Below are 15,882 nucleotides of genomic sequence, written 5' to 3' on the forward strand. Positions count from 1 at the left end.
AAATTAAAAAAAAAAAGAAAGCTGTACTCTTTTTCTGGATGAAACCTCAGAGTCATTAACACAATACATCTGGCAATCACTAACAACAGATCTGAGTTGGAAAGGGGAGCTGGAGCCCCTTTGTTTTGAACTGGGTCAAATGCCTCCTTCAACAGTTAGGGAAACAGAAGCCCAGAGCAATGAAGTCTTTCCCAGGGACGTGCAACCCATTAGTGGCAGGACTGCCTTCTGCAGGCCAAGATTTTTTCCCCTGTGTCAGCTCTTAAAAACCTAGGTTGGGGCTTCCCTGGTGGCGTAGTCGTTGAGAGTCCGCCTGCCAATGCAGGGAACACGGGTTCGTGTCCCGGTCCGCGAAGATCCCACATGCCGCGGAGCGGCTGGGCCTGTGAGCCATGGCCGCTGAGCCTGCGCGTCCAGAGCCTGTGCTCCGCAACGGGAGAGGCCACGACAGTGAGACGCCGGCGAACCGCAAAAAAAAAAAACAAAAAACAACCTAGGTTGGTAGCAGAAGCATCAATGGTGCTGCAACATTCTAGCTTAGACTGAGCTCTCCTACAGGAACCATGATTTTTTCCCTGCAGTCAGGTCTCCGTAAAGAAATGGTCCTGCTGGGGCCTTTCTCTGGTGCTACTCACTGCCCCTCCTGGAAGCCCGGGATCCACAGCACAAACTGGGTGAGTTCCCTAGAGCCTCATGACAAGTTTTACCAAGGACCGGCCTCTCTGGACAGATTTATTCATCGATGCTCTCGATGGAGATTCCAGGCACTACGCTAATGACTTACCTGGGGAACCATTCTGCTTTGCTCAAATCTCTCCCTCAGGAAATCGGAGCTTGTGAAATAAGAGTCCTTAGGGGAGACGGCTGTTACCTGAGACATTAGCCTCCTAGCAGGTGGGTACGGTTACAGCCTCATGTGAAAAGATTGCTTCTCTACCCAAATTTATTAGCCAAGAGTTCCCTAAGGGCTCAGCTGTGGCCAATCAGGTCATCAAAAGACCCTCAGAGGCTCCCCACTGCTTTCCTAACAAAGTTTTGCTCACCTGCACGCTCCCAACTCTCCCTGATTGGGTTGCATGCTTTCTTTCCAGCCTTATTTTCCTCTAATGCTATAGTCAGGTTCACTGTTCACTAAGAAGAGCAGTGGGAAAACGGCTAGCCCATCAGTGGCAGGGCTGAGGCCAGAGCAAGAATGCCGAAGTCCCACCCATGCTTTTTATCCTGCTGCCCAACAAGGAACAGAGCAGGAGACATAATGTTGATGACATACGAAATCCCCAATTCAGAGTGTACTCTTGATTCTTATGATTGTAAAATCCCATCTAAACAAGTCTCATGGTTTGGCTTCATATGTGCCGTATAGGCTAAATGTAGAGAAAGGATTTTTCATGATGAGCTGGGAAACCTGGGTTTTGTTCCTGTCCCTGCCCTAAACAGACTGTGTGACCTTGGGCAGTCCCTCTGCCCCCTGCTCAGTCCACTTCCATTCTGTACAGTCAACAGGCTGGACTACATGATCTTTATAGTCCTTCCAGGAAGACACTTCTGTTTTTTCCCAACAGCCTGGAAAAACTCTAAACTAGTAAAGAAGAATTTTCCCGGGGTTGGTGGAAACTGGCCTGGCCTGGTGAGGAAGGGATTGTTTGGCAGGGTTGCAGAAAAAGTTTGGCTCAGCAGTAGGAAGGGATTGCTGGCAGGGTTGCAGACTGGACTGGAAAGAATAAAGCAGAACTGTGGGTCCTGGCAGAGTGTGAAGTCAGCTAATAGAGCAGACCATTCCCTCACAAAGTGTCAGTGAGCCCTACTCTGCGCCAGATACCATGTGAGGTGTTGGGGATACAGCCACAGGCCAGATAGAAAGGTTCTTGGTCTCAAATAGGAACTTAGAGTCAATAAGGGTGAGTAGGGGGAGGCAGGCAAACAGGCAATGACAATACAAAGGGAGGGGTGCGGGGATGCACAGGAACAGAAAAAGCGTGCCTGTCATGGTACAGGAGGGGTCAGACAAGGGTACCCAGAGAATGCCACCCTTAACCTGAGGGATCTGGTCATTTGTGAGGGAAGAAGACAGGAAGGCTGTTCCAGGCAGAGGTTCAGTCTAGGCAGAAAATGCCCAAGTCCTGGAGGTCAGCAAATAGCTAGAGTGATGAACAGAGAAGGAGAGTGCAGAGTGAGGTCTGGAGCACAGGCAGTTGCTTTGTAGCCAATGAGGAAAATGGAACAGAGGTAAATGGGCATCCATGCCTATGTCTGGATATAAGCATAGTCTGTACCCTGAAGCCTGAGCAGAGGGCCCAAGGCCAGGATCCTCAATGGAAAAGACTGAGTGAGGGTGCAGTTGCTGAAAAGCTGAGGGTTGAATGAGGGGAGAAAGCTAACATGAGGAAAGAGAAACAACAGTGTGTTGTGGGAGAGAAGGGAATAAATCCTCACTGACAACTTGCTGTGAAGTTGGGGCTTAGCCTCAGTTTTTCATCTAAAAAAAATGGGGCTACCTCCAGGACTATGGTGAGGATTAAATGAGATAATACATATTATCTGCTTAGCGTGCAGCCTGACACGCTGAGTGGTTAATGAATTGTAGCTACCTTTATTACTACTGCATGTTAATTCATTCAACAACTGTTTTATCAAGTGCCAACTACATGCCAGGCACTGTTCTAAGTGCTGGGATACATCCATGAACAAAACAGACAAAAATCACTGTTCTTGCAGGGTTACTTATTAGTGCTTATTCTTTTCATATTCACCACCCTGTGAGGAGGGTCTTATTACCCTTATTTTATAGACGAGGACTGGAAGTTAGGCTAAGCAACTAGTCCCAATATCAGGAAGCTAGCCAGTGGCAGAGGCAGGATTTGAACCCAAGTCTCCGTGATGATATACACAAGGCTCCCTCCACTACCCCACCCTACCACTATACAAAAGGCAACACAGAATTAATTATTGCCTGTATGGTATCAATTATATTTTCAACACAGATTTTTCTGTGATGGTCTGGCTTTTAAACCCTCTGTTCCCATCGGTCCTGTAAATCATGCATACCCATCAGACTATGACTGGTATGGGGGCGGGAAGATGCTATTGCTTTATTCATTGGACCTACAAGAACTTCAGGGAAAGTAGAGGCCCTTATAGCTGGAGTAGAGGGGAAGGTTTCCTGGAGAAGGCTGGACCTGCAGCCACAGGCAGGAAAAGGACAGGCGAGGGAGTAAAAACAGTTTAAACAATAATCCAGAGGGAGGGAGTGCACGGTGTGTGTTTGTGTGTGCAGGAATGATATATATGTGTGCATGTGTTGACTGCCTTAACAAATATTTATTGAGCACCTAACATGTCAGGTACTGCAGTAGGCACTGGGAATCACAGCAAAGAAGGTGTGCTATGTCCCTGCCCTCATTGCTTACAGAGAGAGAGAGAGAGAGAGAGAGAGAGAGAGAGAGAGAGTGTGTGTGTGTGTGTGTGTGTGTGCGCTGGCGTGCAGGGTAAGGTGAAGGATGGGGATGGAAGGTGTTGGGAAATGCACATGAAGATAAGGGCATTCATCCCAACAGAGACTGCTTTCTTTGAATTTTTGCTCCCCCAGCTGTGCTTCTTGATTTATTTATCCACCCACCCACCCCGACACACACACACTTTTGCCAACTGGAGGAAAGGCACAGGTTCCTGCAAGCTGCCCATGGACTCAGGAAGTCCCAGATGCCAGAGTGGGGCTGTGCTGAGAGTGTGGTGCCTTGGCTCAGCCTTGCAGGCTGGTGTTCCCTTTTGGTGCGGGCCTTTTATCTTCTAGTTCAGTACAGACAATCTATGCTAATCCAGTCTTCTGGGACCAAATGAAACAGCCAGCATTTAAAGGGCTCGAGCTCTCTTTCCTGATTACCAAGCGACCTACATAATCACTCTCACCCCAGCCTTCCTGGGAGGACACTACCATTGACAAATCCCAATCAGGCACTCTCTCTGCTGGGAACTGGCTATGATTTCTTCTGAGCTTGCCAAGCAGAGAGGAGACTAGCGTAGCAGGAGCCTGGCCAAGGATCCCCGAGGCCTTGTTCTTGCCTCACATCTGCAATTAACTCCTGCATGACTCTGGGAATGTCTGTTCCCACCACCACCATCCCTGGGCCTGTTTCCCCATTTTTAACATGATGGGGGTAAACCAGACCATCTCAGAGGTCCCTCCCCTGCTCCAAAATTCTAGGTCATTCATGATAGCAGATCACACTTACTACTCCAGACTTCAAAAGTTTCCAGGGACTTTTGTGGAACCCACATGATGGGTATGAAGCTTAGCATGACAGTTAATAGCATAGGGGTTTGTGTGTGTATAGATAATATGCTGATTTGAACATTTGCAAGACATACTATGCGAAAAAAATCAAGTTGCAGAGTGGTTTCTATAGTATGATACCACACAGGTATATTACACACATGCTTGTACAAGCACACACATGCATAGAATATTCTAATATCTCTGGAAGGATACATAAGAGCCATGCAAGCTTGGAGGAAGGGAACAGGGTGTCTAGGGAGAATATTTAAATTTCACTTTTTGTATTTCTTGATTTTTTTAAACCATGTGCATTGCTGCTTCGAAAATTAATAAACGGTTTTAAAAATAGAGCATGGACTTTGCCGTCAATTCACTTATTCACTTAACAAATATTTACTGAATATCAGTTAGGTGGCAGAGACTGATATAGGAGGTGGTGAGTAAGACAGTCCCTGCCCCCATGAAGCCCACATTCTAGATTGATAATAGCCCAATCAAGTGTGTAATATAATGCCAGGTAGCAATAAGGAGCATGAAATATACAAGACAGACTTGAATATGAAGCCTGGCTTTTCACCACAAATTGTTTGACCTTGAGTAGGTTGCTTCACCCTGTTGATCCTCAGTTTCCTCATCTATAAAATGGCAGCAATAGTGCTCCATGGTTTTTTGTGTGTGAAAATGAAATGGAGTGAATAACACTACCTGGGACATAAGAGGTGTTTGGTAAATGTTGGTTATCATTTTGGTTACTATTACTGGGGGAAGGGTTTGGAGGGGAGTGGACATGGCCAAGAGCTGTGTAGGGTGGGGGTGGGCAGACACCTGGGAGACAGAGCAGGTGGGCGAGATAGGAAGCAGTGCACAAACTGGGCTCACTGCGGGTGGGACTATACAGGAGAGGAGGGTGTGAGGGACCCAGCCCAGAAGACAGAAGTGGGCTTGCAGCCTTAACCAGCAGGGAGCCCCACGTAGCTCCCCCAAGGTGCCTGGTCTAGCCAGGAAATGACATGCAGGTTGGTGGGGGGAGTCCATCCATTTCATCCTCAGTGCCCAGGGACAAAGCCATTTGGGTTTCTTGGCAGGGCTGGGTCTCTGAGTGGCAGGTATCTCCATGTTAGGCTTACAGGCTGTTGGGAGGGTCCACTGAGAGCTTCCACCCCATCCCGTGGTGATGCCTGACTCCTTACTATTAGAGTAGCTCACCATGCACAGGGTAGATGAGAAGGTCTGGGTGACATTGTGTCTGAAGATCTTTGCCAAGAATATAGATGCAACCTAGGAACAGAAAGAGAGGGTTTCCTCAGGGGTTCCCAAGCTGGCCAGCCTTCAGACTCTCCTGAGGTTCCAGTACAGATTCCTGAGCCTTAGTCCCCGAGGGCTGACTCAGTGACACAGGGTGGGGTCTCACTAATGTCTCCTTGGAAGCCACACTGCCATACCCAAACCAATGACAGGTGCTTCTCAGGTAATGGGCTGGAAGATTCTTCTTTGCACCCCAGCCTGACATTAGGCCAGAGTCAAACTCCAGGATTGTCTGTGATTGAAAAAACAGTCACTTGTTCAGTGACTTAAAGCTTGTTGGGTGCCTGTGCATGAGCACTTATGCGTATGCATTCACGCGTACACACGTGTTTGTATACGTGTGTGCATGCCATGCATGTGCATCTGTGTCTATAAGTGTGTGGTATATCGAAATAAGGGAACAGGAAGGGAGTGCAGGTCCAGTGGAGGGAGAAAGCCAGAGAAGTGAAGTATGTGCTTCTCAAGAGAAAATGAAATTCAAAGAGAAAATCACTGCCCTGGGGGACTCTGAATCTCACCTGCTTTTAGTGAATCTCATTCAGTGAAGCTTTTTATGCAAATCCACGCAAACAAATTCTGGGCCCTGCTTGGAGTCCTGGGAAGGCGGGTTCCATTTCAGGAGCCATGGCAGGGAGGTGAATCTAGCAGGAGGCCCCTCCTGAAAGCTGAAGATAAGAGGCTGGCCATGGCCCATGGGGCTCATTTGACAGTTGCCAGTGATAGCTTCTTAGCCACACATGAAATATTTATCTATGGCTTTTGGACACAAACTCAAAATGTCAAATTTTTTCAAATTATTTTTGAGCAGCAAAATCCCCCTTTGCCTAAAGGAGGTTTTAAATAGAACCCTGACACAGAAAAGAGAAAATGGCAAGCTGCTCTAGTTCAAGTATGGAAATGGGGATGGGGACACAGTGCCCCTCCCACTCAGGTTATGCCCACCCCGCCTCACTCAGGCCACACCTCACAGGCAACAGAGGTCTCAACCCAGATTAAAAACCCTTTGGCTCCCTCACTTTCCCCAATTCACAGGTAGAAAACCCTCCTGACTCCCTGCTGCTGTGCCCACAACGCTTTGTACTCAAAAGGGACCTGCTACCTACCACCCAGGGCTCACCATGTCCTAAGCTGGAGGACCAGTTCTTTCTGGAAAGAGGAACCTTAAAGAGACTCTGGCCAGCAACTTGGGAGATGACTCACTGATTCCTCGGTTCCTCGTTCTGTGACTTTGCTTCACTGCCGAGGGTATAGGTTCTGAGGTCAGGTTTGAATCCTTGCTCTGCTACTGAAAGCTGTGTGATCTTGACCAAGTCACGTAACCTCTCTGAGCCTGTTTCCGCTTCCATAAAATGCACACAGTTCCTCCATCACAGGTTTGTGAAAGGAGTAAAGGAGCTCTTATAAATATCAGGGGTAGCAAAGGCACAGGCCTACATGGCCCAGGAAAGTAATTGAGATGAGAGGTCACTGAGCAGTACATAGTCCTGAAGGGGAAGCCGCCACTCGGCTCCACCTGATTGTTCCCCTGTGGGAAGGAGAGCCCAGGGAATGGATTTTCCTAATTTTCCAGGAAAAAAACCGAAATTCAGCTCTTCATGTAAAAAATCCCAATTTTTAGAACTTGGCAACTAATTCAAAGTTTTTAAACACTGTGGGTCAAATAAAACACATCTGGAGGGCCAGGAGCTTGTAACCATAGTTACCAAGGGACAAAAAGTAGCACGTAGGAGTCGCTCACTAAGCTCCACGAACCAGCACACCTGCTCTACCTTCTCCCCTTTCCTTTCTGTCCTGACCATCCCATCACCTGGTAAGCTCCGAGTTTTCTTTCTGAGAGATCAAGAGAGACTTGCAAGCTCACCCAGCTGAGCCTGCATCTCCAGACAGCAGGTCCTGCTCATCCCATGCTCTGGTTTATTTCTACTCAGATACTTCCCTCCTGCCCCTGTGAGACAGGCCAGGGACCTGGGACCCTTTGCTGCAGTGCTGCAGTGCTTGTACATGGACACACCTCTCCTCAAGCAACAAAATACAAAGAAACTATATGGGACTAAAAATAACTGTGTGCATTGCAGTTGGGGCAAATTCTGCACCCAAAAGATACAAAGAGACCAAAAAACCCAACTTCCACTTTTGAAAAGCCTGGAGCAAAAACAGGGTATCGGGAGCAAAAGCACGGAAGCATGCCCCCTGCACACAACACCACCTAAGGGGTGAGCAAAACACCTAAGCTACCCCTCTGGCCTGACCCCTGGAGCACCCCTATCCTCACCCCATGTAAGAAACAAGCTTGCCCTCCTCCCACTCAGGGAGCAAACAAGCAAGGGAACCTGTTGTTTGTTCTTGCTCCCGGCTGCTGCTGCAGCAGGGGCCCCAACAAAGCCTTGCCAGAATTTCTTGTCTGGCCTGTAGTCAATTTCTATTGATTGGGGAAAGCCAAGAACTGTGGTCGGTAACACCTGGATGAACTGGCAACTCTCTACAGGTGGTTAAAGGCAGCTTGTCAGCTTCCAACTGTTATGTGGTGCATGCGTGTATCCAGAGGCAGCCTTCAAAGGTGCCATCTCTGCTTCCTGCCTCTGAAATTCAAAGCTGGCTTCTCAAGGAGTGAAGGATCTTTGCTCTGGGCACCTAGCCTTGTTGTAGCAGAATTAATCATGCTCTCCAAGAGGAACTCTCCAAGGCTATGGTGATGTCCTTGGACAGTCACATCTGGAGTTGGTCTGGCTGCCTTTCACATCCCGTGTGTGTGTGTGTGTGTGTGTGTGTGTGTGTGTGTGTGTGTGTGTGTGTGTGTGTGTGTGTTTATGTGTGGCAGGGTTAGGGGCACTGAGAGATTGTACTTTCTTTTATTTTCTTAATTTCCTTCCTTCTCTTGTTCCATCCTCTCTCCTTCCTTCTCCTGTTTTGTTTCTTTTTTTTTTTTTTTACAAAAGTTACTAGGCTTTTGTACAAATGATGCATACTCACTGAAAAAAATTTAACTCAGAAAAGTTCAAAGAATGTAATAAAAAAGCAAAAACAAAACACTTTGCTTCTCAGAAAAATCACTGGTAACAATTCTGTGAGTATCTTCCCAGAGGTCTCTTTATATGTAGATAAACTGGTACAGAAATGAGTGTTTAATTTTATGTAGTTGGGCTCATAAAATATCTGTGCAGTTGTGCAATATGCTTTTTTCTCTCAAACAGCATGTCCAGGGATGTCTTTTCCTGGCAGTGTATTCAGATCTGCACCATGGCTGTGGCTGCAGAAGATACCATGGATGCTCCATAAATTACTTATCAGATCCCCTCTTGGGAAGACACACAAATTCCCCGTCAAGGTCCCCAGAGCTTCTCTGGACCCAGAACGCACGATCCCACACCTGGACACTGGGGCAGCCTTCTCTTTAGTATTCTGTTTCCAGGCCTTCCCGTGACAATGTGTCCCCACACAGCAGCCGGGGCTGGCTTGTAATCATGCCCAACAGATTATGTCACTCCTCCGCTTACGACCCTTGAATCTCTTCCCTTCACTCTTAGAATAAATTCCAACCCCCTTACCATAGGCTAAGAATGGTATTTCCATGATGGGGCCCTACCTCTGTCTTTCTCTGGCTTCCTCAGCTGCCAGTCCAATATCATTCACTCTTACTTCAGAACCTCTGCACTCACAGTTCTCCCAGATCTTTGCTAACTAGCTTTTCCACCACTCAGGTTTCAGCTCAGAGATCTCCTTCCTAATCCCCGCCCCCACCCCAATCAATGCTTATCCCTTTGCCCCTGCCAGTTGTTGTCCCAGTACTCTGCTTTTTATTTTCTTTGCAAAAGTTATCACTATGTGAAATTGTCTCACTGACTTGTTTCCATGGTTATTATTTGCCCACAAGGGCAGGGACCTAGACTGGGGACCCAGTGATGCTGAGGCATCCTTTGTTGAATAAACAAGCCTACCGCCCAGCCTGTACAAAACACCAACACTCTTTTTATTATTAATTTTTATTGGAGTATAGTTGCTTTACAATGTTGTGTTAGTTTCTACTGTACAGCAAAGTGAATTAGCTATACGTATACATATATCCCCTCTTTTTTGGATTTCCTTTCCATTTAGGTCACCACAGAGCACTGAGTAGAGTTCCCTGTGCTATAGAGTAGGTTTTCATTAATTATCTATTTTATACATAGTGTCAATTGTGTATACAAGTCAATCCCAATCTCCCAATTCATCTCACCCCAGCCCACAACACCAATACTCTTAAAATCCCTATGCCCCAGTTCCAGGGGTTTTCCTGCATCTCTCCCTTAAAGTATCTCTGGTTTTCAAAGTGAGCTTGAGCGTGTCTCTCTGCTCCTTGCCCCCAAAAGAGCCCAACCCAGAGTTCCAGCCCCTTCCCATCTTTATCTCCCCCACGTCTCATCACGAAACTTACTCTTCAGCCAAATGGGGTTCTTGACATCTTCATACACACCTCCCTCTGCCAGGCCTCCTCCGGCTCCTGGTCTCGCTCTCTTGCTCTTGCCATCTGGCCTCTGCTGCCCAAACATTATCCACCCTTAGTCCAGCTAAAATATATCTCTACCCCCCCGGGGAACGTATCCTGTCTTTGGCCGCAAGAATGATTGTTTCTCTCTTCTGTATTCACGTTGACACTTTATCTTTCCCACCCTTGAGACATTAGCACTTTATGCCTCCAATGTTGCCATTTCTATCCCTAGCTTGATCTTTCCTACTAGATTATGAATTCCTTGCCAGCAGAGACTATGGCTTGTTTACCTTTTTATAACAGTGAACATCACGAAAGTGCTTTATGTAGGTTAGCTCTTTTAAGCTTCACTCAGAGTTGGGAACTGTAAGTAACCTTGTTTAACAGATAAGGAGGTGCTGAAACTTGCTAAAGGTTACACATTGAGGGCTTCCCTGGTGGCGCAGTGGTTGAGAGTCCGCCTGCCGATGCAGAGGACACGGGTTCGTGCCCCGGTCCGGGAAGATCCCACATGCCACGGAGCGGCTAGGCCCATGAGCCATGGCCACTGAGCCTGCGCATCTGGAGCCTGTGCTCCGCAACGGGAGAGGCCACAACGGTGAGAGGCCCGCGTACCGCAAAAAAAAAAAGCCTTGGCCGTGGAGCCAAAGTTCACCTTGGCACCTGGGGGCAAAAACCCCTTTCAGCTGTTTTTCTTCTCTCCGTGTAGTAGCTGCCGCTGGCACTCAGCTGCCAAACCCTCAGGTCTTTGAAGTGGAGGATCTGCAGAGACACTGTTAGTCTTGACAAAAACAAATCACAGGACTGATTGCTCAAATCGAAATCTGAGTGTCAGCCTGCAGGGCTCCACATCATTACTCACTGAGGGGCTGGGGTGATTTCTATTACATTGTTGCACTGAAGTGTTTCTCTAAATTATGCCCATGCCTCCATCTCTCCCTCCTTATCCAGCTGGGAACACACTGGGCACCTTTTCTGTCTGTTTTTGTGAACCCCTGCACTGCTTCCCTCCCTATTCCTTTTCTCTCCCATAAGCTCTCTCCTCTCTCCCAAAGCTTACTGATCTCTCAATGAAAAACATTCCTGATAAAATGTGACCCGAGCAAGCACTTTGCCCTGCACCCTGAGTAGCTATTTCTGCAGCTTCTATAAATGAGCTTAGAACACTAATAAGGAGGAGGTGGCCCAGAGAGGGCATGGAATCTGCCTAAAGTCACACAGCAAGTGGATGGCTGGTATTGAACCTATACAAAAGGACAGAGTATCAGTGAACCCTAAGTACCCAACACCCAGCCTCAATAAGTAGCAACTCATGGCCAATCGCGTTTCATTACTCTGACCTACTTCTCCACTCCCAGATTACTTGGAAGGAATGGTTTCCTATGATGCCCTTGCCTGGGTTTGTGGTTGAACAGAATAATGAAAGAAAAGTTGGTTTTGGTATGTGTGTGTGGCGGGGGGGTGGTTCTTTCACCTTCCTGGGCCTCCTTCCTTTCCTTCACCCCTCTGGCTACCTAAATCCCACATCTTATTTGGTCCTCTGCTTGTTGCTACCCTTTTCATTCTCTCCTGGTGGCCAGCTGAATCCCTGCCGAGGGACTAGGGGCTCAAAATGCTCTTTTACATCACTGAAATTTAGGAGAGGTCTCCAGAAAAGCAACTCTTTCAAGCCCCAGAAGAAAACCAAGCCTCTTGGGAAGGATCTTCAGACCTAGATTGTGTTGAGAGACATCTGTTCCTTCTTTCCTGGTTCTCAAAAAACCATGGAGTATTTAACCTTTTATCGAGAAAATTTCAAACCTATACAAACGTATAGTGAATATTAATGAACCTCATGCGCTCATCACCCAGCCTCAACAATTAGCAACTCATAGCCAGTCTTCTTTCATTACTCTTAGCCACTTCCCCTCTCCCAGATTACTTTGAAGGAAAACTCAGAAATCATACTTTTTTTGTTTGTTTGTTTTTGCGGTACGTGTGCCTCTCACTGTTGTGGCGTCTCCCGTTGCGGAGCTCAGGCTCAGCGGCCATGGCTCACGGGCCTAGCTGCTCCGCGGCATGTGAGATCTTCCCGGACCGGGGCACGAACCTATGTCCCCTGCATTGGCAGGCGGAGTCTCAACCACTGCGCCGCCAGGGAAGCCGCAGAAATCATACCTTTTTGTATATTGTTATAAATGAGCCAAAGATGGCCTCTGTGTATTGATTCCTAGGTTTATTTCTTCACTGACAGTTCAGACCCATTAGCTTAAAAGCCAAACCCTGGAGGGGTGGGATAGGGAGGGTGGGAGGGAGGGAGACGCAAGAGGGAAGAGATATGGGAACATATGTATATATATATAACTGATTCATTTTGTTGTAAAGCAGAAACTAACACACCATTGTAAGGCAATTGTACTCCAATAAAGATGTTAAAAAATAATAATAATAAAGTAAAATAAAATAAAACTCTTAAAAAAAAAAGCCAAACCCAAATTTTTACACATCCAATTGTTTTCAAAACATCACAAACAAGCAGATTTTTAGGCACTTAGAGACTGCTTTGCACACCCTGGAAACCTCACCCAGCACCTCCTGACCATTGATAAGATGGGGCCTTATAGTTATGAGACCCCAAGCTGCCCTCCAAGTTCCCTGACCCACAGACTCCCCACCACACTGAAGAGTGACAAACAGACATCATCTAGACACCTACACCCTCTCTCTGATCCCTGTCTCCCCTGAGTGTACCCTTGCCCCCTCCCTGCCCTAAGCTCTGGATGGTCTCATGTTATGATGGACTTCCCCTCTTGTGCAACTGTCCAAGCATCATGCAGTAAAGCCTGTTGCACATTAATGCTTCATATGGTCCTATGTTTTTCTTTGATCATTACCCCAATCCCTCGAACTCCCTACAATTATTTCATCTGTAAAAATTTCAGTATGTATTTCTAAAAATAAGAACTCTGAAAAACTACAAGTGCCCATCAATACATAATTGGATTGAGAAGATGTGATATTGGGAGCTATATATCTATATACACATACAAATAATGGAATATTACTCAGCCATAAAAAAGAATGAAATACTGCCATTTGCAGCAACGTGGATGAACATAGAGAATATTATGCTTAATAGAAATGTCAGACAGAGAAAGACAAATACTATATCACTTAAATGTGGAATCTAAAAAATAATACAAAAAACAGAAACAGACTCACCTATATAGAAAACAAACTTGCGGTTACCAAAGGGGAGAGGGAAGAGGGGAGGGACAAATTTAGGGTATGGGATTAATAGATATAAAGTACTGTATATAAAACAGATAAACAACAAAGATATGCCATATAGCACAGGGAATTATACCCATTATCTTATAAAACTATAATGGAATATAGTTTGCAAAAATACTGAATCACTGTGCTGTACACCTGAAACTAACACAATATTGTAAATCAACTATACTTCAATAAAAAGTAAAATAAAATTACAATATCTTACCATGTCTAAAATTTAATAATATTTCCTTAATATTATTAAATTTTCAGTCAGTGTTCCTGTTTCCAATTGCCTCATAATGTATTTTTTTTTCTTTGTTTATTTGGATTTGGATCCAAATAAACTCTACATATTTGGTTTGGTTGAAATGTCCAAATATGGACATTTGGACAAAAATGTCCAAACTTAGGCCTCTTTAATCTATTGCTACTCACTCTCTCTCTGCCTTGCAATTTGTTTGAGGAAGAAACCAAATTGTCTTGTAGAGTAGCTCACAGAGAAGTGAACTTTAAGATTGCTAAGATTGCATCCTCATGGTGGTGTTTAACATGCTCTCCTATTCTCTGTAGTTAGATCTAGAGGCTTGATCTGATTCGGTTTCAATTTTTTTCAGCAAAACTGTTTCCTAGGCGGTGCTGTGTTCTTCCACTGGGAGGTTCATAATGTCTGATTGACTTGCTTGTGATGTTAGCTGTGGCTGCCCATTGCCAGATTCATTAGTTCATCAGGGATTGCAAAGCAGTAATATTCTTGTTCATTTATTAGGTAGAACATTTCTAGAGAGAGAAGTGTCTCCCCATTTATTATTAGGTTTCCAGTGATATATTTTGAAAAGAGAATGCAGAATAGATGCTTGATTCTTTCCATTTCTTCACCAATTTTCAAAAGTTGATTATCTTGCATTTTCTGTGCCATTCAATTAGTCTTATTTTGCTTTAATATCATAATGAATTCATGAATTTAAACATACTGAATATTTCAATCCTTTGCAGTTATTGTCCTTACTGATGCTCAAATTATCGCATATTTGACTAGTGGGAACATCTTCTTCAAGTTGAAGACATGTCCCTGTAGTTGTCAATAGTCTCCTTGTTATCGAGAATAAGATGTTCTAGGCTCATCTTGTACATTTTCTTTTTATTACACCTGACCTGAATCAGCCACTTCTCCAAGAACCCCTAGTTCCTATTGGTGGGAAATGATATTTCAAGACAGTAATATAGTTATTAAGGGAGCTCACTGACACTGGTTGGTTATTATTTTTAGGCCTTTTTAGTAGACAGGGATTGATAATTATTTTAAGGGTAAAGTATGTCATGTGTGCAATAGCAATTCTTTCTATTTAAGTTCAGTACTTTAGGAATTTTTTACTTAACTTTTAAAAATCTTCTATCTGTATCTCCTTTCTCCTAAGATGAGAATCCAGGTTCTCAATGACAATGACAGCATTAGAGTATCACTGAATTATTCATTTTCTTTATCACACAATACAGTCTGAGAATAAGAACACCACAGTACCATCATCAATGTGATGTGATTACTGAAAAGACTTATGATCTTTTCTTGCAAATATTTTTGTCCTTAGAGTACATACTATTTAGGATGTATAGTCAAATTATTGTGTTTTGAAGTCACCTGGAATATTTCTATATGTATGGTTATGCCAACAAATACATACATAATTAAGTCCATTTAATTGTTTTATTTCTGTTTTTTGAGGTATAATTTTCACAGTGACATTCTCAGATCTTAAAGTTTTTACATTATAAATGATTTTACAGTTTGATGAACTTTGACAAATGCATATACCAATGTAACTCACACCCCAATCAGGATATAGATTGCCCACAGCCCAGAAAGCTCCTTGTGAAATAATAAATATATATATTTGCCTCTGCCTCCAAGTTCTGATTAAGAACTCCTAAATCTCTTCTGAAAAGGGATGTTAGGAACATCTTTTGTTCTAATATTTGGTCTTTGACCCCAGTTCCTGACACAAAGATTCTAAATCCCTTGGAATTTTCTGGACAATAGGAGCATTCTTTGTTCTAACGAGGTGACTCTTGGTGGGATCCTGGATGGAGGCTGGTCACCAGAAAGAACTAGTAATGATTAGAAGCTTGGTAATTTCAGCCCCAGGTCCCATTCTCCAGAGAGGGGAGAGGGGCTGGAAATTGAGTCAGTAATTGATTACACCTACGTCATGAAGCCTCCATAAAAATTCCAAAAGTATGGGATTCAGAAAGCTTCCAGGTTGATGAACACATCCTGCGCCAGGGGGGTGGCACACCCCAACTCCACAGGGACAGAAGCTCCTGTGCTTCTGAATCTCACCCTTTGTATCTCTTCATTTGGCTATTCATCTTGTATTACATCCTTTATAATAAACTGGTAAACATAAGTGTTTCCCTGAGTTCTGTGAGCCATTCTAACAAATTATTAAACTCAAGGAGGGGTCATGGGAACTCCATTTATAGCCATTCTGTCAGAAGTACAGGTGACAACACAGGACTTGAAATTGGCATCTGAAATGGAGGCAGCCTTGTGGGACTGAGCCCTTAACTTGTGGGATCATCTGAT

The sequence above is a fragment of the Lipotes vexillifer genome, unplaced genomic scaffold (assembly GCF_000442215.2).
Source record: "Lipotes vexillifer unplaced genomic scaffold, Lipotes_vexillifer_v1.1 scaffold361, whole genome shotgun sequence".
Taxonomy (NCBI): domain Eukaryota; kingdom Metazoa; phylum Chordata; class Mammalia; order Artiodactyla; family Lipotidae; genus Lipotes; species Lipotes vexillifer.